Raw genomic sequence first — 24,756 nt, forward strand, 5'->3', positions numbered from 1 at the left:
ATCTCATTCTAATGCATTGTGAAGTATCCTAAAACCAATTGATTCCTTATCTGGTGCTGTGTTGAACAGTGTGTCTGTGTGAGACTTTTTACATCTCTACAAGCAAAGGACATGAGGTGTATACATAATGTGTGTGTGTGCTCAATACTGTTAGTGCAAAGTAAAATTATGCAGGGTTTTATCCTACTAAGGTATGATCACTAAGCTTTTTTTTTTTTCCCACTCCGTCACTTCTGTTTCTCTTTTTAAATTTTCTTTCAAATGAAATTTTAATCTCATGGTATTGCTGGAAAGTTTGAAATGCGTGTTTTCAAGTAGCTGAAGACTCTCAAGCACTGCTGGTGTTTTAAAATCAGTCTGACAGTTTTACCCTGGGCATTTACAGAGCTCTTTGTTGATTTGTATGCCTGTAGCATTCAAAAGAAACTTTGGGTTTGGGATTTGTTGATTTTGTTGTTGTTGCCTTTTTCGTTAAAATGTGTCTTCGTATTTCTGTGTGGGAAGATAAGAACTGGAGAAAGGAGTGCAACTACAGTGCAACAAGTCCCACTGTTTAGTTTTATTGTGTTGCATTACCTTCTCTTACAGGTAACACCTGTAACAGATTGTAGTATTAAATATGTATTAGACCAGAACAGGAGTGATTTTGAGAAGAAAATAATAATAAAAAAATATATAAAAGTGGAATTATATCAATCACTGTTTTTAAACCCATACAAAATACATATTGCTCCTTGTGCAGACAAACAGTGCAATGCTCGCTATCATACTGAGGCCAAGCTTTTAATAATAGCACCAAGGGAAATATTTAGGATTCTAAAGAACAGGAGACAAGGATGAGAAAGTGTAGTTAGCATTTCCATTTTACTGGAGCAACAGGCCCTGTTGGTTTGGATCAGTTCATTTGCTTGGCACTTTGATCGGAACACCTTAAGCTCCTGAAAAATTGTCAGTCTCATAACCACACACTTTGGCTTCTAAAGATATGTGATTTGCTGACATCTGCTGTATTCCCTTTCTGCTGGGGATGCTGCAGTGCATTTGTTGACAGAGCCTAGTTTGGGTGCTGGTTTGACACAAGAAGGAGCAGTCAAGCCACACGGCTGTAGCAACTCCAGGGAAAGTTCTTCATTCAGAAGGCCCTTTCAATATTATTATGTATTTCTGCTCGTAATTTGGACACTGAACCCTTACTGCTTTTCTTCTGGATACTTCTTAAATTAATACAGGCTTCTTCAATTGCAAAAATATCTGGAACTGGTTCATTTTTAATAGTCTCTTTATTGTCAGTAATTAATTTGGCTTAGAGCAGATGAAGTTTTACACATGTAAAATATGAAGAATTATGTTTATTTTGCAAGGTTTTATAGAAGACCAGATTTGTGTAGTTGCAAGATGAGTGTATTCTACTGAGTGCATAGTAAAGCCTAATGGTTTTCAAGGAAGATAATTATTTAATTTGAAAGCTTGGGGGTAACTATTTTTTGAGACTTTACTGTACGAGCTGAACTTGTTTAATGGGTCCCTTCCAACTCAGCATATTCAATAATTATGTGGTTTAATGATTTTATGACATTGAAGTTTTCTATGTATTCTTTTTTCTTGATTCATCACTCTTCATTTCCACTGCTCAGAAAAGACACAGTATTGCCCCACACGAATTTGTTTTGATTCTCCTTCCTCGCTGTGTTTTTGTAATTGTGCTGAACTTATTCTCGTCATTTCCTTTTTGCCTATTTTTGCTTGGTGCCTTTTGTTACCCTTTCCTCATTATTATGAAACTATCAGTTACTCTTCTTTCCGTCCTTTAAAAAAAAAAAATCTAGCTGTTCAGAAGAAGCCAGGGAGATAAACTTGGTGCTGTGCTGCCAGTGAAAGCTGAAAAAGCATTTGGTATCTTTCAGGAGTTTAAATCCTTGTTTCTTCCTAAAGGAAGTCAGCAATGCTCTTCTCTCGGTGATGTACATCTAAATTATTTGTTTTTGATTAATTGAAAGTAAACTATTTATGGGGATGATAATGAAGGAATTCACCTGTAACTATACTACCATTCCCATATAGTTCAAGAAATGGGATGGATTCTGAATAATTTCTCTGTGGAGGGATTACAAAGGGAAACGTGATATTCAGATTAGCTTCACTGTTTTGGTTTTGCAGGGATTCTGTTAATACACTCTGTCCTTTCTTTGCAGATTGTTAGGAAACAAAGCCATGTACTCTGCATTGGGATTGCAGATCCTAAGTGGAATATTGGTGCAGTGTTACAGCCCTTTATCCAATGGTCCACAAAGAGGATAAGGTCTAGAATGAGAACCTGGCAGTGTTCATGGATTCATGCACCATTCATAGCACTTACCTGTCCTCAGTGTTGTGATGAGAGCTTTCATTGTCCTGAAGAAGTTGCCTCATTGTTGTTAACATTTGGTTTGTGATGGTAAATAGCCAGCTCAGTAGCGGTGGCTGCACTTTACAGAATGGAGAGGGCACTAAATATTTACTGATGTTATTCTAATTGAAAGGATTTGATGCTGCAAGTGACCCGGTGTCATGGGTTGGTTTTTTTCCCAGGACATCTGATGGTGGAAAGACAGTTGGTACCATTGAAGTCAATCTTATGAAGATGGGAGAGCTGGATGAGGGGGAAACAGATCACATCACAGCAGATGCTCAGGATCAAAAGGTAGAAACTCAGTTTATTGCACCAAGTTAATTAGAATGATCTGTTGTACCAGATGTCTAAAATACTAATTACCAAATTGGGTTAAGAACTTAAAACAAAATTTGTGGCACAAGTGCTGTGTAAACTTATCTCCCTCATCCAAAAAAACCAAATTCATGAAGATGTACAGAGTAATATCCTAACCTGAGTTTCCTAGGCCCTTTCCTTCTTGAAGAAAAAAATAGCTTATTTTTATCTCAACTGAATATATTTGATCACTTCTGATAAAAACTGTCCAGAGAGATGCCATAAATACAGCTTCTTTTTTCCTTGGACAGCTGGTCTGGTTTCTGCCCTTGAAGTCCTGTTTATGTTGATTTTTATGTGCAATCTGTGCCCACAATACTGAAAAGCTGGAAGAATGACAGACAGGCAAAGCAAAGAAGAGGTAAATTCCCTTGCAAAGGGGCAGGTTCATCTGCATTAAATGGGAGCACACAATTTTTGCAGCCCGAATACAACAGTTCACTGCTTAACACTGTGGTGTATCCTGTTCTTCCTGAATAAAAGGAAATATTGCTACAGGGAATGCAGGATTTTTTTGTTTGGAAGTTACATATAAAACTATTTTTTGAGCAGAGGACATTATTTTCAGTATCTTTTCTGCATAGCAAAATCAGTCTGAGGGTAAATTTCACACTTTTTTTTCACTGCTTATCTCAGAGAACTTCAATGCCTTAGATGAGTGTGACCAGTTCCAAAAAAGCAACAAATGCTGTGAAATCTTCCTGACTTTGACCCGTAAAACTTGCACAATATAGGCAACATGAGCTGTTTTTTTCAGCCTTCTCTTTTATTTGGCTTTTCTTCCACTGCAGAATGTGGAATGAGACTCCTTGCAGTTATTGGAGATGTAGTTACTGAGCTCTGTTGGGCCTGGGGGACACAGAAGGCTTTAATAGCAGCTTTCTAGGGGTTTCTAATACTTGTAAAGAGAGACCAGACTCATGACCAATGTATGGTCTTTAAAGGAGTCCTTGGTTTGTACAAATCAGTGGCAACACAGTCTTGGATTATATGTTGATAGTGAGGATGCAATTGTGAGAATGGTGAGTCATTGAATTAATAAAAAATAAATAAGTTTTGAACTGGTGAATCACAAAATCTGAGCACATTTTAAGGACTTTTTTGTGCTTCCTGCTTTTCCCTTGTTTAAAAATTAATGAAGGGTTTTCTTGCACTGTGCATGTGAAAACTGCTTTGTCTAAAGAAACCTCTTCGAAAGTATGGAACTTGTCAAAAATGGTTTTAAACTAAAGTGCCTTATTTTTATAGTAAAACGTATTAAGCTAAACTATTACTATCTCTCAACATTTCTGCCATAATACTGGTAGGAAACATTTCTGTTTTGTTATGGAACGGCTGATCATATTTTTTTCATTTTCTTGGCTATAATTCTGATTGTGTTTCAGTATCTTGGAACAGAAATATAAAGAAAAATGTAAATTCTAAGTAAGACTTTGGAAGTTTGTATTATTATCACTCATGGTTTTCAGCCTACCTTTTATAAACTGCCATGGATTTATCTCAGACCCCCTGAATGTGTCACATCTGTATTGTATTTTTTTGCAGTGTGCATTGGTTCGTGAGTGTACAGCCACTGAGGGCATAAGTGGGAAGGACAACCTGCCTTCCTTAAATGCAGGTAAGAATTCCAATATCTGTAAGAGACAGCTCTTGCAACTCCACCTCTGGTCCTGTAGAAATCACACAGATTCGTGGCAGAGCTCATCAATGTCTCTTCAAATGCTGCACAGATGTTCAAGTTCAATATTTTAGTGTTTTATACATGTTTGGCATTATCATTTCACGGAGAAGTTTGAATAAGTGTGTGTCAATTGCGCTTTCTGAAGCAGTGCTGAAATCTCCATCTCCTGCATCTTTACTGTTCAGTGATTTTCAGTGACTAAAAATCACTGTCAGTGACTTCCATGGGCATGGAATTACCATCATTAGTTTCTGTTGTGTCATTGCACGGCATTCTGTAAAATAATTCTGCATTATTTGTAAGTGAATACCCAGGACAATCAATCTCTCTCATTCATAACTGGTGAAGTGGCAGTTTCAGATTGATCTGGAAACTGTCTGTCCTAGAATGAAGGGAGCTGTTGGCAAGGCATTCTCAATTCTAGGCCAGCTTGGGCTTGAGTGCATGGTGTTAAACTAGATCTGTTTTTCTTTCATTATCTGAGGAGTATTACATGCTGATGTGCTGTGCCATAAAACCTTTATTAGCCCGAGTTTATGAATCTCCATTACTCGGCAATAACAATGTCACAAATAAGTTATATGGGTCATCTAAAACCACAGCACTGTCAAGAATTCTGTGTTTGCTACATACCGTTGAGGAGGAATGTTACCAAACTTTTACAACTTTTTAAAATCTTTCTTGAAACTTTTTAATCTGATTTCTCTGATAGGGCAGACTTTCTGAATCTGCTTTGCAGTCTGAAGGAAGCCCTAAAAACTGCCAAAAATTAAGTTCTTCCATATGTGTGTGAATATTGCATTTTTTTTCTGTGAGTTGTTGAGATTAGATCAGAATTAGAAAAAATATGTTCTAGAGAAATACCATTTATTTTCATCAATTCAAAGTGAGAAAGATGTTAATTGAGAATTTCTGAATGTGCCGGAGCTACATCCAGCTCCAGAAATTCCTGAACTGGAAATAGCTGGAGGCATGGAGGGTATCCTGTGTCTCCAGGTGTGTATTTATGGCTTTTCTTGGGCACAAGATACAGAGGCCAGGTGAAGGATTTCATCTAGCCCAGTGCAGTTCTTTGGTTGTGATTCTGTATGTCATCCAGATTAGTGAGACTTGAAGAAATGACATTTCTGCCAGAGAACGATGCTGATTCACAACAGATTGTTTTCTGTTTGTTGCCTCCCTTGTATAGGTCTGATTGGGGTTTTTTGTTGACTTCTTTTGTATAGGAAAATGCTGTAGGTTGTGAATATGTTTTGTTGGAACTTCCAAGGTAGATGTCAGTTTTAGGAATATTGAAGTCTCGATCAATTTGTCAAGAATATTTCCATGTGATTCTACAGTGTATCTAGGCAGCGTTTTCACATTTGTTATTGTCATATACAAACACAATATAAAACCAAAGCCCACCCAACACTACTCAGGTTTATAAAGTTATAAAGTCAAACACACCTTGAAGAGCTTTTTTTTTTTTTTTTTTTGTCATTTTTTGGGTTGTCAGGCTTTTTTTAAAGAATTGAGGGGAAAGGGAAAGAGGTGCATATGCAAGAAATGACAGCATGCAGGCTATTGGGAAGAGTTTGCACTCACAGGAAGTTTTTCTCAGATAAATAATTAGTCTTCAGTCTGTTTCCTGTATTTGTGACTTTCTCTTCTCGTGCAGCATCACCTCCACTTTCCTGCTGACATGCTGTGCTCATACAGAACTGCCCCCAGAACAGTATGTTTTCCATATACATTCATATTTAGTTGACGTGTATGCTGCTGTAAAGCTTTCTGGTATTTTCTTGTTGTTTATCAGGCCTTCAAAATGATGAAACTGAAAAAAAAAGCTGCCTCTGTGAATCCTTAAGCTTGTAGGCATAGAAGCATGCTGGCATTCTTGTGAAATTTAAATCCTAGGATAGGGAACTCTCAGCCCTCCAGTGAGTTATGAGATGCTTGTTGAGCGAGTGGGAATAAGCAGTGTGTTTCAGAGCCTTATCACTATTGCTTCTATACCTCCAGAGACTGAATTTACGTCTCAAAATTCAGTTACTTATTTATAATGCTGGAGAGTTTGCCAGTTGTTTACATGTAAACAAATTGCATTCTAAATTAAAAAAGAAAGATAAGAAAAGTAATTGAAATTTAGCAAAATTAGGAAAGCTTTAATTATTATTCCTGAGGTAATACACATCATATTCCTATGCTACAAAGAAAGATATAAATAGGAACACTGTTAGCAAATTAATATATGGCAAAGATATGCTTTGATCTGTGTTCAATAGGGAATGAAAATAAAACCAGAGTATTCAATCTTTTATTATTTTTATTGTACTTTCAGGGGAAGCAATGTGAAGGATATTGCATGGAATAAAAAGCACAGAGGTTCTTCATATTAAAAATGACAATGTCCAAAAATATTCATGGGTAAATATATGGCATTGGCTTTCAGGCTTGATGCTGTGGAGAAAAGCTTTTAAAACAGAGTTTTCTCTTTTTTAACCACTTCAGTTCATGTGGATTTTGGGTTTTCTTCAATGCCTCTCATGATCACTGTCTGAGTACAGCAAGGATTATCTTTATGAAACTTCCACTCATTTTAATCACTACTTTTTATGAAAACCAATTCTAGTCTCACCCTTCTTATTGTACATGCCCTCTAGAATTTGGTTCTAGACAACTTGTTACAGGTAGAAATTAATTATTGTTGCAGTTGGAGGGGAAGATACTTCTGAGATTTTTATGGAGTTGCATGCCTTCAGTAGTTCTGTTTATAAGGAAAAAACATCAAGTACTTATGCAGCTTTTATTGGCCTTAAATCTTAAGCTTTAGCAATACTGCATATTGGGATTATTTGGGAAAAATGCCCAGGCTTTTTTTGACTTTGTAAATGAAATTTTCTTCTTAAACCCATGGATTTGACCATTTAAAAAACTTACAACACACTTGAGATTATCCCCATCTGAAAATTCAGACCTGAATCAAAGACCTGAAGATGAAGCCAGTACCTGGAGAGGAGTTTAATAATTCTAGCCACAATAAAAGTCACAACTTTGAATCCATATTTTTAGTGTTCTTTGTCCCTTGGTGCAGTTGTGATGGGTTTTCTGGGCTTTGTTTTACTTTGTGATGGTGGCAACATTGGGGAGATGGGAGGAAAGAGATTTTTCAGATACATATTTGCATTAGGTTCTCACAGATTAATGTGCATTTTTCAGTGTAGTCGATTCTGAGTGTGAATTTAAGGGCTGCTCTTGGAAAAAATCCCTTGATAAACTCCTTAGGAAGTAGATATAAAAAGGTAAAATAAAGAATCTTTTGTGTCAGGGGCATCATCATTTAAAATGTCCAGGTAATATGCTGATCGGGGGGCACAACAGAAAAAACAGTACCAACTCAAAATTATCATCTGGTTTGGCAGTTTTCTGTTTAAGGCCAGACTTGAATTAGCCCTTGAATTAGCCCTTAGTTTCCTGAGGTTTGAACATTGAGATATTTTGGGTATTGATAGTAAAGAAAAATTGCTCTTTTTAATATGTCAGAGAAATTAAGCATCTCTTTCGCTTATTTCACAATACTGAGTGAAAATTTAGTTTTTGAAAGTAAAATCACTAAGAACTAAAGGCAAAATTACTCTAAAAAGGTTCATAAAATGACAATAAAATGGCAAGAAGTGCTTATAATGTACTGTAATTAAGAAATAGTTGGCTTCTGATTGTAAAGGTGTAAATTATAACATCTGTATTGTCTCACCCTTCCCAAGAGATTGAAAATAGAATAAAAGTTTTTTAAGACTCGGTTGCTCCATCTCTGGATCAGAAAAGGGCATAATCCAACAACAGTTTTTCATCCAAGATTGCTGATGAAAGACATCTCAGTGGAGTGATGGGAATATAGAGCAGTGCGACCACTTAAACATTGCTCCTTTCTTCGGGTTGCAAGCAGTGGGTTTATTATCAGTGTATTTAAATCTCTGGTCTTCTTTTAGGCCTTTCCTGAAGGATATTTGTTAAAAATCCTGATTGCTTAGATAGACAAGGCAGTTTGGGTACCTTTTATTTTTAATTCTCTATAAATCAGACTACATAAACATTAATGGTGTCTGTGAAATGTCTGTTAGTAGCTGTCACTGTTAGTAGCTGTCACTCATTCCAAGTCAAGATATTGTGGATGTGTGTGTTAAATGGCAATCATTTGTCTCCAAGTAAACTTACCAAACTAGTGAAACAGAACTTTTTCTTCCTCAGCTTTTCCCCTTTTTGATCTTTCTGGAAAATAAGAGCGGGGTAAAAAAAGAAAATAAAAAGATGGAAAGGAGAGAGTAGATTGTATGGCATCGTTTTAAGATCTGAATGGAAATGTAGCCAACACGTGAAAACTGTAAAATAAAAAATGTGATGGGTTTTAAGCATAATCTTCCAAAATACAAAGAAATGTGATTTTCTTATGTCACATTGCAATAGTGATCTGAAAACTGTGTGTGTAACATATCGACAGGGCTGTTATATTTATTTCTATGTAGTGGCAGTGTCTTGACCCCATCAAAGTTCCAGGTAACTCTAATATGTTCAAGTTTCCTTTAATGCAGAAGCACACCTCCAATTTGCATTAATGATTTGTGTGTGCATGTCCAGGGGAAGATGCAGCTGAACCCTGAGTCCTGTGCAATTTATTGGAATTGTGAGTGGTGCTGGCAAGCTGTGGTGGTGGCTGTACTGAGTTCATTGTTCATTTGTGCTCTCTGGTTTTCCTAACTTCAGCTGAAATGCAAGAAAAGAGAGTCTGATTGACATTCTCACTACTTTGAAGACCTAAATTCAAAAGTTAGCTACTCTGCTGGTAAAATGCGATTTATTGATGTACTAGTAATACTTTGCCCTCCACATGCTGGTATAAAAATGAAATAGATATTAAATGTTTTTAGTGGAATTTTAATGATACTAAAATTAATTTTGTAAGCTAGGGGGAAATAATATAATAATTATGCAGGTTATTGTCATAAATGTTTGGACTCATATAAGCACATGAAAGCAATGATATTATTTTTGCTCTTTGCAGTGTTGAGAAACCCTGTTTGTAAGTTGTATAGATTCCCTACTTCTGACAACAAGTGGATGCGGATCCGGGAGCAGATGGCTGAGACCACCCTCTCCTTCCACGTTCCTAAAGAACTAATAAATCTGCACATAAAGGAGGACATGAGAAGGTAAGGAAGAGGCAGCAATATAAATTATATTTTTCTGACTTTGAATCATGCAGACGAGGAGCTAAAATATATTTATTTGTAGTATGAAATGGGCACTTTTATAGCTGCTAAGAATTTACAGCTGTAACTGAACAGAATTGATTGCTCAATAGGACTCCAGTGACCTCATAAGTTCTGAGCAATGAACTGTGCTAAAGTGCAGTCATGGCTTTAAACCTGTTAGCACCACCGTTTGATTAACAATTTAAATATTCTGGAACATTAGCATTTTATAAAGGATCAGAAAATGACAGGGGGCTGAGCAACATTGTGCTGTGTTTGGCTATGTGTCTGGGTAGAGTTAATAACATAGACAAACATTATGCCATGAAAAATGACAAGTTTATAGTGAATAAAGGAGCAATGAGGATAAAATGGACATTCCTTTAGCTAATCTAAATTAGTTGGCATAAGAAAAGGATTCCAAAGTAATGTTTGTTTGAAACCCTAACGTTTGGCCTCATAACCCAGAGAGATATCTGAGAATCATAACAATGTGTATGGCCTGGAGAAAAAGGAGAATAGAGAACACAGGTGTCCCAAAAGCCTTTGAATGTCCAATTTGCCATTGCAGTGATTAAAATGGAGCCTGTCCTTGAACCCTTGTAAGCTGTGCTGATAAAATTTGGGGAAACATCTTTTTAAGTAACCCAGGGCTACCCTGAAGACAGTGCCTCCTTCTTCTTCCAGCGATAATGGATGATGTAGAAGATATTGCCTCCTTCCTCATGCAAGTTACTTAACACATAGATGGGCAGCTGGTCTCATGTGTAAGAGTGATGCTGGGACCCAGTGCTGCATTCCAAAGCCATCCTGTGCGCTTTGAGGCAATTCCTTCCTGTTGTGTCACATCCCAAAACAACCTGTTGTGGCTGTTTGTTCTGCAGTATCAAGCTTCTTTTCCTTTTTTTATTTACCCCATCTGTTGCTTCCCTGTGATGTTTATATGCCAATAGAACAGCATGTGGGAGGCTGGAATCTTGATTTTAATAAAGTCACTGGACTGATACATCCTTATGCATGGTGATGATGGGTTATAAAATTCCTATGAATTGTTATAATAGTTTATTTTATTCATTTAGTACTGTGTTTAGGCATTTATGGCCTCATCTTGTTTGAGAATACTTATGGGCAAGGTTTTTGCAGTAAGCAATAAAAATAGATTATACTGAGTCTCACAGTTCATGCACTTCCCATATTTTCATTTGCCTCATGGGTAAGTGCCTTTTAAATGTTAGAGGATTACTTGAACCACTTTTACTACTTCTGCATTATTCTCTCCAAAGGCATAATACAAGTAATAGCCCTTGTTGTTGTATCATATTATAGAATTCACCTCCCTGGACAAACTCCTAGTAAGAATTCACCATGGTGGGGTTTTCTCTTCACCAAAATAAAGATTTGAAAAAGAAACAGAAGTAACAGTGGCACAAAGATTGAGATAAGTGCCTCTGATTTTCCTGACTGCCGGTGTGGTTGAGCTGTTCAAGCCTAGTTGAAAGTGTGGGTGTGAAAGAAAGAGACCAAGTGATTGATGCAGTCTGGAGGAGGAGATAAGACTAACCAAAATGAGCAACACTATGTAGAATACCAGCAGATGGTGGGAACAGGAGCATCTGTGTCATCTACCATCATATAAGAGTGTGGGTTGGAGCTTCTGCTTTGTCTGGCCTTTCTTTTTCAAGAAAAGCAATTGTGGAGATGTGTGTTCTTGTGGAGTCCTTACACTTGTAGTCTAGTAGAACGTGTGAGGAGGATGCTGCTATATTCGGTGTGGGCTCAAGTATTCTTCTCTGTGTCTTTTCCCCTCTGTTAGTATAAAAGGATAAATATTTCTGTCTCAGAAGCCACTTATCATACTCAGCCTGTTTCATTTTTTTTATTGTGGCTTCAATATAGTCAGGCCTGAAGCAATTACCTATAAAAATGTGCCAGTAAGTGTTAATGCTATTCAGTATTCATTAAAAATTGTAGTTTAAATTCCCTTTTCTCGCCATCTTGAGATTGATTGTCTCTTGATAAAACTTCAGTGTTCATTGTTAACCAAACCCTTTCATTTATTGACATGATGCTTTGAAATTTGTAACTTCTAACAGTATTTGACTTTATTTTAACTTTAAGGGAAAGAATTTAAAGCAGGAATGGAAGCAAAATGATCTTAAAGTAGGAAGGGAGAAACAAGTTAAATTTAGCTTATAATTGTCTACACTTTTGTATAATAAAAAGTGTAGTGGATAGAAATTTAAAAGGAACTTAAAGTTTTCATCTCTTAGGAACCATATAAAATCGTATCATGGCTTTGCAAACCCCAGTCTATTCTCCTCACATGCATAGGAAAAGAGGCTTTAAAATAATTTTAAATGTATTTGTTGCCATTTTTGGGGTGGGTAGTTTGCTCATGGGGTTCTGGTGGGGTTTCTTTTGTCTCTTTTTTCTGCTTTGTTTTCTCTTTTTCTGTTTCTAAACAACTGTTCAGGGCATGCAAAGGTAAGCACAACTCACATTGAAGTTTTTAGTTGCCTGTCGGGTCAGGCTCACCAAAACTTGAAATAATTTTGGGAAATTCTGTAAGGAGACAAAAATTGCAACTGTTTTCAAGAGAGTCTAAAATGAGATTATTAGTAGAGAAAGAAAAACATGCCTTTTATTTTTTCTTTTTTTTCTTTTTTTTTTCTTATTGACTCCTCCGTAATAATTATTTGCCTGGTTTGGAAACAACAGAGTGAAAAAGCTATGAGTATTTTATTTCTGGAGGGAATGTTATATTGTTTGTCTGGAGTTTATTGCCTATATATCACAGAAGCATATCTTGTAGCAAAGAAAAATGAGAGTAATTTTATCTGATTCTGTTCTTTAAAAAAAAAAAAAAAAATTGAAGTGGTTATCCATACATTTTAAAGTGAACTTTGTTAGGAAGAATAATTCCTGTGCTCCTTTCCTTAGAAGCTTCTAAACTTCCATTATGTATGAATGATTGAGTCATATCCCAAAGCTATAGTTTATATTTACTCCAAAGCTCCTGTTTGATAAATATTCAGAATTTTTAAGCTGTTACAATATTACAGAAGTTTTGCAAATATAATCTGCAGAAATGTCCCCTCTTGTTTTGAATCCTGCTAAGCTCTTTGCTTCTGATGTGTCGTAGTGTGTTTTTAAGTTTCTTGTTTTGTTCCCCCATTTTAGGTATTATTCTCCCCCTGTTCTTTGTAAGATGGTTCTTCCCCCTCCAGTTTTCCCGCCAGAGAGTCTTTGGCAGTTATGTTACCACGGTTACCCCTGCCCCCCTTATTTGTCAATCTCCCAAGTTACATAACTGCTCCTCCCTTATCCCACCATATAAGTAAAGTTTTCCTCCTCCCTGGGCCCAGTCAATCACCCCCCCACTCCTCCCTGCTTTCGAGAACATTCTTCTCTCTGGGGGTCATAGTTGGCTGGCGTCCCAGGGCCCCTCCTTTGTTCTATGTTTATTGGATAAGTTCTTGTGTCAGTTTTCTTATGTACCTCCCCACATGTTCCCCTATTGGTTAGCTGGGCTTCCCCTCCCGTCTCCACCCCTTCCCTGTAAAACTCTGTCTCCCCCCGTGTTCGGGGCCATTTTGCTGTGGGTTTTTCCACCTGTTGGTTTGCCCTGTGCTGCCTGTGGGCTCTTCAATAAACCGACGTTTTACCCCCAGCAAGTGGTCGCCTCCTCTCTCGTCTCGTCCAGCGCGAACCCAAGTCCGCAATCCAGCCCAGCCCGAGGCCAGGACGCCAAGGGGGGCTGGCCTCAGATGCGCAGGGGCGTCGGCCGCTTTACCCCTTCAGCTAGCCGGACTTAGGGCCGTGTACGCCCTCGCGCAGTTTGCCGTCCAACGTGGGGGCCGACGAAGTGGACTTTTGACCACGGACTGGACCCTGCGGAGTTGGGATTTACTTACCCTCTGGACGCCAGACTACCCCGGGTAGTAGCAGGCTTCGTTTTAGAAGCAGCGCTCCCCGGCGGAAGGGAGTCGGGACTCCTCGCACCCTCAGAGGACGACTCCCCGAGACAAGTGACCTTCGCCTGGTTTTTTCTTTGTCGCCGCAGCAGGATTGGTGAGTTCGGGCCCCGTCCTGGGGACTCTCCGGCTTCCCCTCTGCCTTTTTAACTTTCCCTAGGGGTATATGCCCTGCGTTGGGGACCTACCCCCCCGCCTTCTCTCCTTGAGGTTTTTCCTCGCCCCCGTGCCGTTTTTGTTTTCTCTTCCCTTTGGGTGCCGGATTTCCCCAGACGTGGGGCCGCACCCATCACCCAATCTCTTTTTCCCTCCGGCTGTTTACCCAGACTTTGGGGCAGTGGGGGGGGCAGGGGCCGGCGGCAGGCGGCTCATTGTTTAAGTTCTCGTTGTTTCCCGGGCGTGCGGTTGCGTCATCAGAGGATTTTCCCCCTTTCTAGCAGTAGCAGTTTCTGCTCTAGAAAGGCGCAATGGGTGCCGGCTTGGGAAAATCCCAGAAGGAGGTTTATTATGTTGTGAAGGGTTTGTTGCTTGGGGGTGGTCAGAAAGCCCGCAAGCAGGAGTTAAAATGTTTAGTTAAGTGGGTATTTTCTAGGTTTCCCGAGGTCTCCCCGGAACGCGTAAAAGAGCCGCGGTTTTGGGCAGCCGTTGTGGCAAAATTAGAAGAGGCCATAAATTCCGGGGAGACAAAACTAGCCACCGTGGCGTATTGCGCGCGCAGAGTTCATGCGACACTCGGCGCGCCTGTGGAGCCTAAGAAATGTCCCGCGGTTTCTGGTTTGTCCCCTCGTTCTCCTCGTTCAGTTGCCCTTGTCCCCCAAACCTTTCCCTCGTCCCGTAGGCATGAGCCCTCGAGGGGGATTTTGAGGGCCGACCAGAGGCAGGGGGTCCATCCTGCCCCTGCTCCCCCTCGACCGGCTCGGCCTCCCCCTTCGAGGAGCCCTGGCCAGGCTCCTTTTCTTCCCTTACCCTCTACCCCGGTCCCCAAGTCTCCGGTTCCAAACCCCAAAGTTGTTCGGTTTTGCGACGACCCTCAAAAGGGGTCCCTTGGTGCCCGAGATGGCGGCGGCCACGCGGCCGCTCCCGCCAGGGCTCTTTCTTCTCCTCCTAACCCTTTCCTCCCTAATGCTAACCCTTTCCTTCCCCTGGACCGAACCTCTTTTTCGGTTGTCCCTCCCCCATCTCTTTCCTCTGCTCCTTCCATTTCTCCGCTCTCCGATCCTCCGTCGGCTCCTCCCCAGGTTCCTCCCCCAGTTCAGCCCCCTGTTTACTCCTCCCCTGCTCCACCTTCATACTCTGCTCCGCCTCCGAACTCCACCCAGGGGGCGGAGAGGGGCGGTGTGCCGCGCCCACTCCCTCGCCCTGCCCCATTGCCAGACTCCGCCTCAACCTCCTCCAACTCCGGTTCCCACGCTCCCCCTTCCGGTTCTCACGCCTTGTGTTCGGGGTGGGGGGGGATGGATGACTGGAAGCCGGGGCAGGCGCCTTTATTGGAAGCCGCTCCGGTTACGTACCACCTCAGCGGGGAGGGGAGCTCTCAGGCCCAGTGGGTGCCTTTAGCACAGGCCCGGATTAAGAAACTGTGCAAGGCGCAGAAGGACTACTCCCGCGGGTCTGAATACTTCCGGGGTATGCTCCGGAATGCCCTTGCACAGGGAGATCTGGTGCCGGCGGACCTGAGGGCCCTTTTCTCTAGTTTAACAAGACCCATGGAGTTTAGGGTCTGGGTGGGGGAATGGAGGAGGGAGATAGTGGAGGTTCTCCCGATTCTTTGGGGGAATCCTTCAGTGTCTCATGACGCGGACGGTTTGGCAATTTCCCAAGAATATCTTTTAGGCGAGGGACAGTGGGCAGAGGGGATAGCTCAAGCAAAGGCCTTGTTCTCGTCTCAGCTTGTAGAGACCGCTAAGGCAGCAGAGCGGGCCTTTTATAAGCTAGAGGTGATGACCTCCCAATGGGAGGACGATGAAGTCCGGCAGGGGCCGCAAGAGCCTTACATGGTTTTTATCGAGCGCCTCTACAGATACGTGGAGGCGCAGGCGACCGGGGACGACGACAGGGAGAAGATGCTCTGGAGGATGGCGTATAGCAACGCCAACCTAGAGTGTCGGAAGGCCATCAGGAGGCTCCCTCAAAGTCCCCGGCCCACGGTGGAGGCCATGATAGAGGCCGTGGTAGGCCAGGTATCCTTACCATCGCGGCCTAAAAGAGCCTCAGTGGCTTTTGCGGAGGACCCCGAACCGGACTTCTTTGATATAGAAGCTGCCCCCGTTGCCGGGCCCCCAACACCCGGGTCCGGCAGAAGATCAACAGCCACCCACCCCTGCCACCTCTGTGGCAAGACAGGGCATTGGATGCCTCAATGCCAGGTGCGATTAGATTATTTGGAGTATAGAAGGAAGCGGGAAAAGGAGGAGAGTAAGGGCACAAAAAACTAGGCCTGGAGCGCAGCCCCTCCCTGCGCGAAGACAAAAATGCGGCAGGCCACTTAACAACAAGCGGGGAGGGAGGAGACGACAGAGAGCTGCCGTACACACTGCCGGATTTGTCTTACTTAGTACCAGACTTGACACATACCTGTGGTATTCAGCCTACACCTGCGCTTGACACCATGTCCTCTGTCCCTACAGGCTGCAGCTAACTAGGGACTTCTATCTCCCTAGTAGTGACATCCAGCTGGTGTCTGTCGACCTGCAACACCCGGGTCGCTGGAGGAAACTTGGACGTTGCAGGTGGACAGTCGTCGGGGACACAAAGCACACACTGCGAGACATTCACATCGTCCCTGGTCTAGTAACTACCGACCGGGACCGTTTCGCGGTAGGGCTGTACTGTGTCCGACCCCCACTCTTCCTCCCTAAGGGACAGATCATTGCCCAGGCTATTCCGGTTCCAGATAAAGATAATTGGAAGAACTCCGTGGAGAGGACATCGCCTCCGACAGTAGCCTGGGCACAGCTGGTGGGGAGGGAGAAGCCCCGCCTGACTTGTCAACTCTCGTTGGGAGGGGACAGAAAGATCGTGAGGGGTCTTTTGGACACAGGTGCGGATGTGACGATCATTCCCTCTCGGGAGTGGCCGTCACATTGGGACTTGCAAAGCGCTGCGGGCACAATCTCAGGTGTTGGGGGCCTTCAATTGGCCAATCAATCTAAGAGCATTGTGCAAATTAAGGGGCCCGACGGGCAATTGGCCTCTATACGCCCGTTCGTTTTAGATTACACCGAGCCTCTCTGGGGAAGGGACCTACTAGCCCAGTGGGGAGCCAGAATTGACCTCCCAAAGGCTCCCCAGGTTTTTCGGGCAGTGGCCACTGAGGAGGGCCAGACCTGGAAGCTGAATTGGCTGTCAGATAAACCAGTACAGGTCTTGCAGTGGCCACTCAACAAGCAAAAATTAAAAGCGCTCAATGAGCTCGTTCAGGAGCAGTTACTGAAAGGCCACCTGGTGGAGACCATGTCACCTTGGAACTCCCCAGTGTTTGTCATTAAGAAGCCTAATAAGGACAAGTGGCGGCTCCTGACCGACCTCCGCCAAATTAACGAACAAATAATGGACATGGGTCCTCTTCAGCCAGGGATGCCTTCCCTAGCAATGCTCCCCCAAAACTGGAATTTGGCAGTTATAGATATAAAAGATGGTTTTTTCCAGATTCCCCTGCACCCAGACGATGCCCCGCGCTTTGCGTTCACGGTTCCATCCATCAACCGTGAGTCCCCAGCCAAGCGCTATCATTGGCGAATGCTTCCGCAAGGCCTAAAGAACAGCCCTGTGATCTGCCAATGGTATGTCGCTTTGCTGCTGTCACCCATACGTACAGCCCTCGGGGATGCCGTCATCATTCACCATTACATGGACGACATCCTCGTGTGTGCACCCGACCACAGTCTGCTTGCCCATGCACTTGACCTGACAACCAATGCGTTGGTTGCTGCAGGGTTCGAGCTCCAGCAGGACAAAATTCAGCGGATGCCACCTTGGAAATACCTGGGCCTCGAAATCACAAAGCGGACCATTGTTCCGCAGGAATTGGCTATTAGGACAAAAGTCCAGACCCTAGCGGATGTCCATCAGCTGTGTGGGTCTTTAAATTGGGTGAGACCCTGGCTAGGCATTTCAACTGAAGACCTAGCCCCCCTTTTCAATTTGTTGAAAGGGGGAGAGGGGCTGAGTTCCCCTAGGGCTCTCACCCCAGAGGCAGGGGTGGCTTTGGAGAAGATACAGAAAGTTATTTTGGCCAGGCAGGCCCACCGTTACCATCCGGGCCTGCCCTTCAAATTTATTATACTGAGAAAATTGCCACATCTCCATGGCATGATACACCAGTGGGACACCAGTGTAAAGGACCAGGGGCTGGGTGACCCCCTCTTAATTATAGAGTGGGTGTTTCTCAGCCACCATCGGTCCAAAAGAATGACACGGCCACAGGAGTTGGTAGCCGAACTGATCCTCAAAGCAAGATCGAGGATCAGGGAGCTGGCGGGGTGTGATTTCGCATGCATACATATCCCAATTAAATGAGAATCAGGACAACTCAAATTAAAGACCTTTGAAGAACTGCTGCAAACTAATGAATATCTTCAGTTTGCATTCGACAGCTACACCGGGCGCATCGCAGTAGATCGGCCGGCCCACAAATTATTCAATTCGGAGTTTAAATTATCGCTGAAAAAGGTTCAGAGCAGGAAGCTGCTGGATGCCTTGACAGTTTTCACAGACGCGTCTGGAGCATCCCACAAGTCAGTAATGACTTGGAAAGATCCTCAGACTCAGCAGTGGGAGACTGATGTTTTTGTTGTGGAGGGCTCTCCACAAGTTGCTGAGTTGGACGCAGTCGTCAGGGCATTCCAGAGGTTCCCTGGGCCTTCTAATTTGGTTACAGATTCTGCATATGTCGCAGGTGTAGTGTCTCAAGCTGAGTCTGCGGTTCTTCAAGAGGTCACCAGCAAAAGATTATTTGAGTTGCTTAACAGGCTCGTCGAGCTAGTCTCCCACCGCGAGCACCCTTTTTATGTTATGCATGTGAGATCACATACTGATCTGCCCGGGTTTATTGCGGAAGGCAACCGTTGTGCCGACTCTCTGGCCGCGGCTGCTGTTACGCAGGCCCCTCTCCCAGACGTGTTCGGCCAGGCTAAGATCAGTCACCAACTTTTCCATCAGAATGCGCCTGGCCTGGTCCGGCAGTTCAATCTGACACAGGATCAGGCCAAGGCGATAGTGGCCACATGTCCCCAATGCCAACAAGATCAGATGCCTACTGTGGCCTCGGGCCAATCCCCGAGGTTTGGCGAGCTGCGAAGTGTGGCAGATGGACGTGACGCATGTCCCATCTTTTGGTCGATTGTGTTACGTCCATGTCTCAGTTGATACCTTCTCTGGGGCTATCTATGCTTCTGCCCACACAGGTGAAAAGGCAGCGGATGTGCAGAAGCATCTGCTTCAGGCATTCGCTGTCTTGGGCATCCCTAGGGCCCTAAAAACAGATAATGGCCCTGCGTATATCTCCAAGGAGCTGCGGAACTTCCTGCAGCAATGGGGAATAGTCCATACGACTGGCATCCCCTATTCCCCAACAGGCCAAGCCATGGTGGAGAGGGCCCACCAGAGCTTTAAGAAGATCTTATCCCGGCAACAACCGGCGATGAAGGTGGAGACCCCCCACGTCCGGCTGTCAAGGGCATTGTACACGCTTAACTTTCTAAATTGCTCTTTTGACAGCCAAAATCCTCCAGTGGTCCGGCACTTTGGCAGTCACCAGCAGCTGCAGCCTAAAGCCAGGCCACCGGTTCTTGTAAAAGATCCGGAGACCTGGCGGACGGAGGGCCCCTTTGACCTGGTGACCTGGGGGAGGGGATATGCCTGCGTGTCCACTCCCTCAGGCCCCAGGTGGATTCCATCTAAGTGGGTCAGGCCCTTCGTCCCGAAACAGAGGACTAAGAAGGAGGCAGTACCACAAGTCCGGCAAGCTTGTTGGCGTTGGCGGAGGAAACCACACCATCAATCTTTGTCTTTCTTTCCGGATCTTCCCCCAGTTACAGAAGAGCCCTCTCCTCCAGCTTCTCCTCCACCCCTTGACCTCCTATGTCATGTTTCCTCCCATTCACCCCCTGCTCCAGCTCTTACCCCCTGTATGTTTTACTTAAACTGGTTGTTTGGAGAAGAACCATTTTTGTGAATTCGTCATACTTTTACTATCTTATCTCATTTCAGTTACATCTCCCCCATGGCCCCCGTTTCAACATCGCTGAATGCTGCTGCCTGCTAATGGCGATCATGACGACCTGCGGACTCCTTTTGCCACCTTCGGAGCCGTGGGTCATCCCCCAGCCGAAAGTCAACGTCTGGCGTGCCTTGGCTCAATCGTTAGGACAGGACAGTATATGCCTAGACACCGGCGCAGCAGAGGACCCGATGTCGCCTTGTGGGGATCCCTTTCTCTCCAGGCGAGTTTCTTCCTGCCTTCTAAAGTGCCTTTAATGCTATCCTAGCCCAGAGCCTCACTATCCTCCCCAGTTTTGATTCCTCCAACGCCTGGAGAGACGGAGTGAGCAGGCTAGATCCTGCACCCTCCGAGCCCACAGAGTTACATCTCCTCGGCTCGACCAATGCATCAATTTGCTGTCAGTTTGATTATACAATCACCCCCGTCGAGAGGGGTAGTGAGGTAGTGCTACAGTCCAAGTTAGAATACCAAGCTAAGCAGTGGTGTAAGGCTGTCCTAAAGATCCTCGGCCCCACCACTACCAGACGGACCCCTTACTCCCTTCCCCGAGGCGTGTTTTTAATTGTGGCGACCGGGCGTGGGCAGGCATCCCCTCTGGCCTGGTCGGAAGGGCCGTGCACTTTTGGCCGGCTGACACTGTTTACCCCCAACGTCACTCAAATTATCAATTGGAAGAAGACAAACATCACATCTAAATTGGCTAGACCTAAAAGAGATCTCAAGGATCTCACTGAGGATTGTGATGATGAAATTACTCATTGGTCACACTCAAAATCCGTCGCCTTTACCATCTTGTTGCCTTGGGTATCGGTGGCGAAGGCTCTAGGTGAATTGGGCTGTCTAGAGTGTTGGGTGGCTAAACAAGCAAATTTTACTTCGGCCGCGCTCTACGACCTCCTCACAGACGAGGAAATAACAAGGAAGGCGACACTCCAAAACAGAGCAGCAATAGATTTTCTATTGCTGCTCCATCATCATCACTGTGAGGAGTTTGAGGGCCTCTGCTGCCTGAACCTATCCTCTCGAGCCGAGGACGCCAGACATTCCATCAAGAGGCTGCAAGACCTTGTCCATCAGGTCAAGCAAGAAACCTCTGACTGGCTGGGGGACATTTTCAAGGGTTGGGGCCTCAGCGGGTGGGCCGGTTCCATAATAGAATCTGTTTGCAAGGTTGTTCTGAGTTAATTAGTACTTTTAGTTTTCATTATTTTGATCCGTGGTTTGGTCCAGAGACTAATGGTCAGAGATACCTCAGCATCTGTCAACCATGCCGCAGTCCCGTCGGACAAGCCCATCGAGCTGGAAGACCTCTCCTCGGAGGCCGAAGAAGCTACAGATGAGGAAGGGGCGACCGCACCGTCCTTCGACCACCCAGGGGCGGGCGGATTCCAGCTCGAAGAAAGCGAGGCCTGGCCGGACCAGCCGGGAGATCCTGAATTTTAAGTTTCTGTGGACTTCCCGTTCTTTTTATTTTATTTGTTAAGAAACGGGGAGATGTTGTAGTGTGTTTTTAAGTTTCTTGTTTTGTTCCCCCATTTTAGGTATAATTCTCTCCCTGTTCTTTGTAAGATGGTTCTTCCCCCTCCAGTTTTCCCGCCAGAGAGTCTTTGGCAGTTATGTTACCACGGTTACCCCTGCCCCCCTTATTTGTCAATCTCTCAAGTTACATAACTGCTCCTCCCTTATCCCACCATATAAGTAAAGTTTTCCTCCTCCCTGGGCCCAGTCAATCACCCCCCACTCCTCCCTGCTTTCAAGAACATTCTTCTCTCTGGGGGTCATAGTTGGCTGGCGTCCCAGGGCCCCTCCTTTGTTCTATGTTTATTGGATAAGTTCTTGTGTCAGTTTTCTTATGTACCTCCCCACATGTTCCCCTATTGGTTAGCTGGGCTTCCCCTCCCGTCTCCACCCCTTCCCTGTAAAACTCTGTCTCCCCCCGTGTTCGGGGCCATTTTTGCTGTGGGTTTTTCCACCTGTTGGTTTGCCCTGTGCTGCCTGTGGGCTCTTCAATAAACCGACGTTTTACCCCCAGCAAGTGGTCGCCTCCTCTCTCGTCTCGTCCAGCGCGAACCCAAGTCCGCAATCCAGCCCAGCCCGAGGCCAGGATGCCAAGGGGGGCTGGCCTCAGATGCGCAGGGGCGTCGGCCGCTTTACCCCTTCAGCTAGCCGGACTTAGGGCCGTGTACGCCCTCGCGCACTGATGTTTTGCAAAAGTAGATTTCAGAAGCTCATTTTGCTTAGCGGAGGCCAAAATCACTTAGTCTTCTAGGTTTTGAATTTGTCATGTTTGCTTTACTAGGAAACACATCATTAGATTTTTGAAGCTGTATGTATAAAAAATTGCTACTTGGCCTTCATACAGCATTTTCAGCTTATGTGCTTTTTAATAGCACAATTGTTGTTTGACACAGTTACTGGTTGAAGTGGATTTTTAAAGTTATTCAATGAAATAAGTTAACATTAAAGTATTAAAATATTATTAAAAATTTCAACAATTGTATTAGTGTGAACTGTAAACTTTTTCAAAAATGGAAAATATTATGGTTTTTCCACTCTGTGTACTTTTAGAAAAGGCCTTTCATGTAATAATAATAAAGCTTGGTACTGTGGAGTATTGTTGATGGAGTTTAGATATAGAAAAGACAACTCTTTTTTCATTCATAACTCAGAATTTTATGGAGTCAACAACAGCAGTGATAAACTGTAAAAAGACCACGAGACATAAATCCAATTTAAATGCTCTGTCTTCTATAATTTCATTAGAAAAAGAAATAGATATAAAGTGAGGCTATGAGACTGTTTTCTATGGAAGTGTCTGCCATATAATCCTGTTTTCTAATGGTTTTGATTTTGCTGGAGTTTAAAATGCAAATAAATTCAGAAATCGTAGTCTTTAAAATTTCCACGCTGTGTATGCTCTAGATTGCTATAGCGCTGTACTCTCACTTTAAGCATTGTTGATGTGTCTTTTTTTGCCACATATTGAAGACTGAATTTTTACTTCATTGATTTGTACATGTTTCTGAGGAGAAACAAATACCAACCTTGTCACCAGTAATGGGGACAGGATTTGATATTTCTTGAAGACCTATTAAAATTAATATTCCCATTGCTATTGATGTCAGTGGAGTTAACTCTCAAACTTCAGTTTGAGACCAGCAGCTCCAGGCATGAGCTTAGATGGAGGCAGGGATGTAGTTCTTGGATAGAATACTCTATTCCTATACAGAAGGAGTAGTAAAGTTTTGGAAGCCAGCCAGGTCCAAACATTGTTGCTAAAACTATTAAATCAGACACCATAAATATTAAGGGCCAAAACATTATCGCTGCACATAAACAAAATTGCATACCCTGACAAATTTTACACATTTTGCTGAGAAGGAAGCCCTAAGATTTTAATTGAAAGGGAACCTCATGTTATACTGCTAAAAACTGGCAAAGAAAATGGTCCCTGAGAATGTTTGGTTTATCCTCTCAAATCCCTTCGTGACAGATTGTTCTTATGCTACAGCATTACCAGTTTGTATTGCTGGAGGAAAGTTTAATTGGTTCAGCTTCAGGAGCAATTAAATGGCAGAAAGTAATAATATCGTTAACATAGACTGTCAGCAAGTCCACGTGTTGTGTCTTTGTTTCCATGTTGATATTTTCAAGAACATGTACAAATGCAATGCTTTAATTCCGCTTCCAGTGCAGTCTCTCTGGTTTTGATTGTCACCTACACCAGGAGCAGAGGTCTGCCTATGGAGCTTGTTCTGACTGCACTGCTCACACTAATGCAAAGCTAATAATGATGGGGAAAGCACCACCAGTGTGTTGCTGTTCCATTTAAGAAGTCATTTTAAGGCTTTTTTGACTAATGGTCAGATCTGCTGCTCACATAAGTGAGCTCTGTGTTCCTGCGCTGCAAGCTCACTGGTCCTTTCCTCCCTTTTTCCACCTCTTCTACCCTATTTTTGCTTTTTCTTACATAATTTTTCTGTATGCAAGAACTGTCTTCTGGAAGACTTTTTGGAGACTTCCAAGAATTACAGTGGAACACTCTTCTTGATGCTCCAAGGAAAATAATGAAAACTGGTTGTGTTGCAAACATTTTCTCCTGTTAAATTCCAGATGTTTGAAGACTGACTGAAGATCTTTTATTTTCCTTAAAAGCAGGTCCCACAAAATGGCTTTGGGAGAGATACAGGAGAAACTTCCTCTGCAAGAGGAAAAACCAAACAGAAAGCCCAAAATACTAAGCTTGTTTGTGCAGGAAATTCAGATGATCTCTATTTCACTCAGGTCAGCTCTCAGGAGTGTACAGGAAAACTGATAATTTACTAAAGGATTTCCTTTTGGATTTCCAGTGACCTGTTTGGTTACCACAGCAGTACTTTTTTGACCTGATGAACACTGGACATGACATTTTAGGGAGCAGGTGTTGGGATTTTTTGTGTATATTTTGTTTTGAATCCTGAAGAAATGTGGTGAGAGCTGATGTGTTGATTAAACTGAATTTGTAGAAACACTGCTAGAAATATGTGTTTATGAAATGTTTATGAAAGTATACAAAGAGTAGTGCATCAAAACAACCATACTGAAAGTTTTGCAGGAAAAAGAAACTTTATATTCTTTCCAATGTTGTTTAATATCTCTTGAGATAAAGTTACTTGCTCTGAGCACAACTCTCTGGAGCCTGGAAGCCTTCTTTCCTTCATGAAAGAAGTGGTATTTCATTTTGAAGGTTACTGCATTTATACCAGATGAGTTTTGAGCACAAAAGTTACTGCATTATCTACTGACATAATTTATTGTTTACTTGTAAAAGAGAGATGAAAAGCAGATCTCACAAGCAGTCCGAAAATGGATTTTATTTCAATTAGAAATCTTTCTGATGTTTTGTAGCAAACTTGTTTTAG

This window comes from Melozone crissalis, unplaced genomic scaffold, assembly GCF_028551555.1.
Source record: "Melozone crissalis strain CALT ecotype California unplaced genomic scaffold, PUWL_Pcris_2 ptg000028l_1, whole genome shotgun sequence".
Taxonomy (NCBI): domain Eukaryota; kingdom Metazoa; phylum Chordata; class Aves; order Passeriformes; family Passerellidae; genus Melozone; species Melozone crissalis.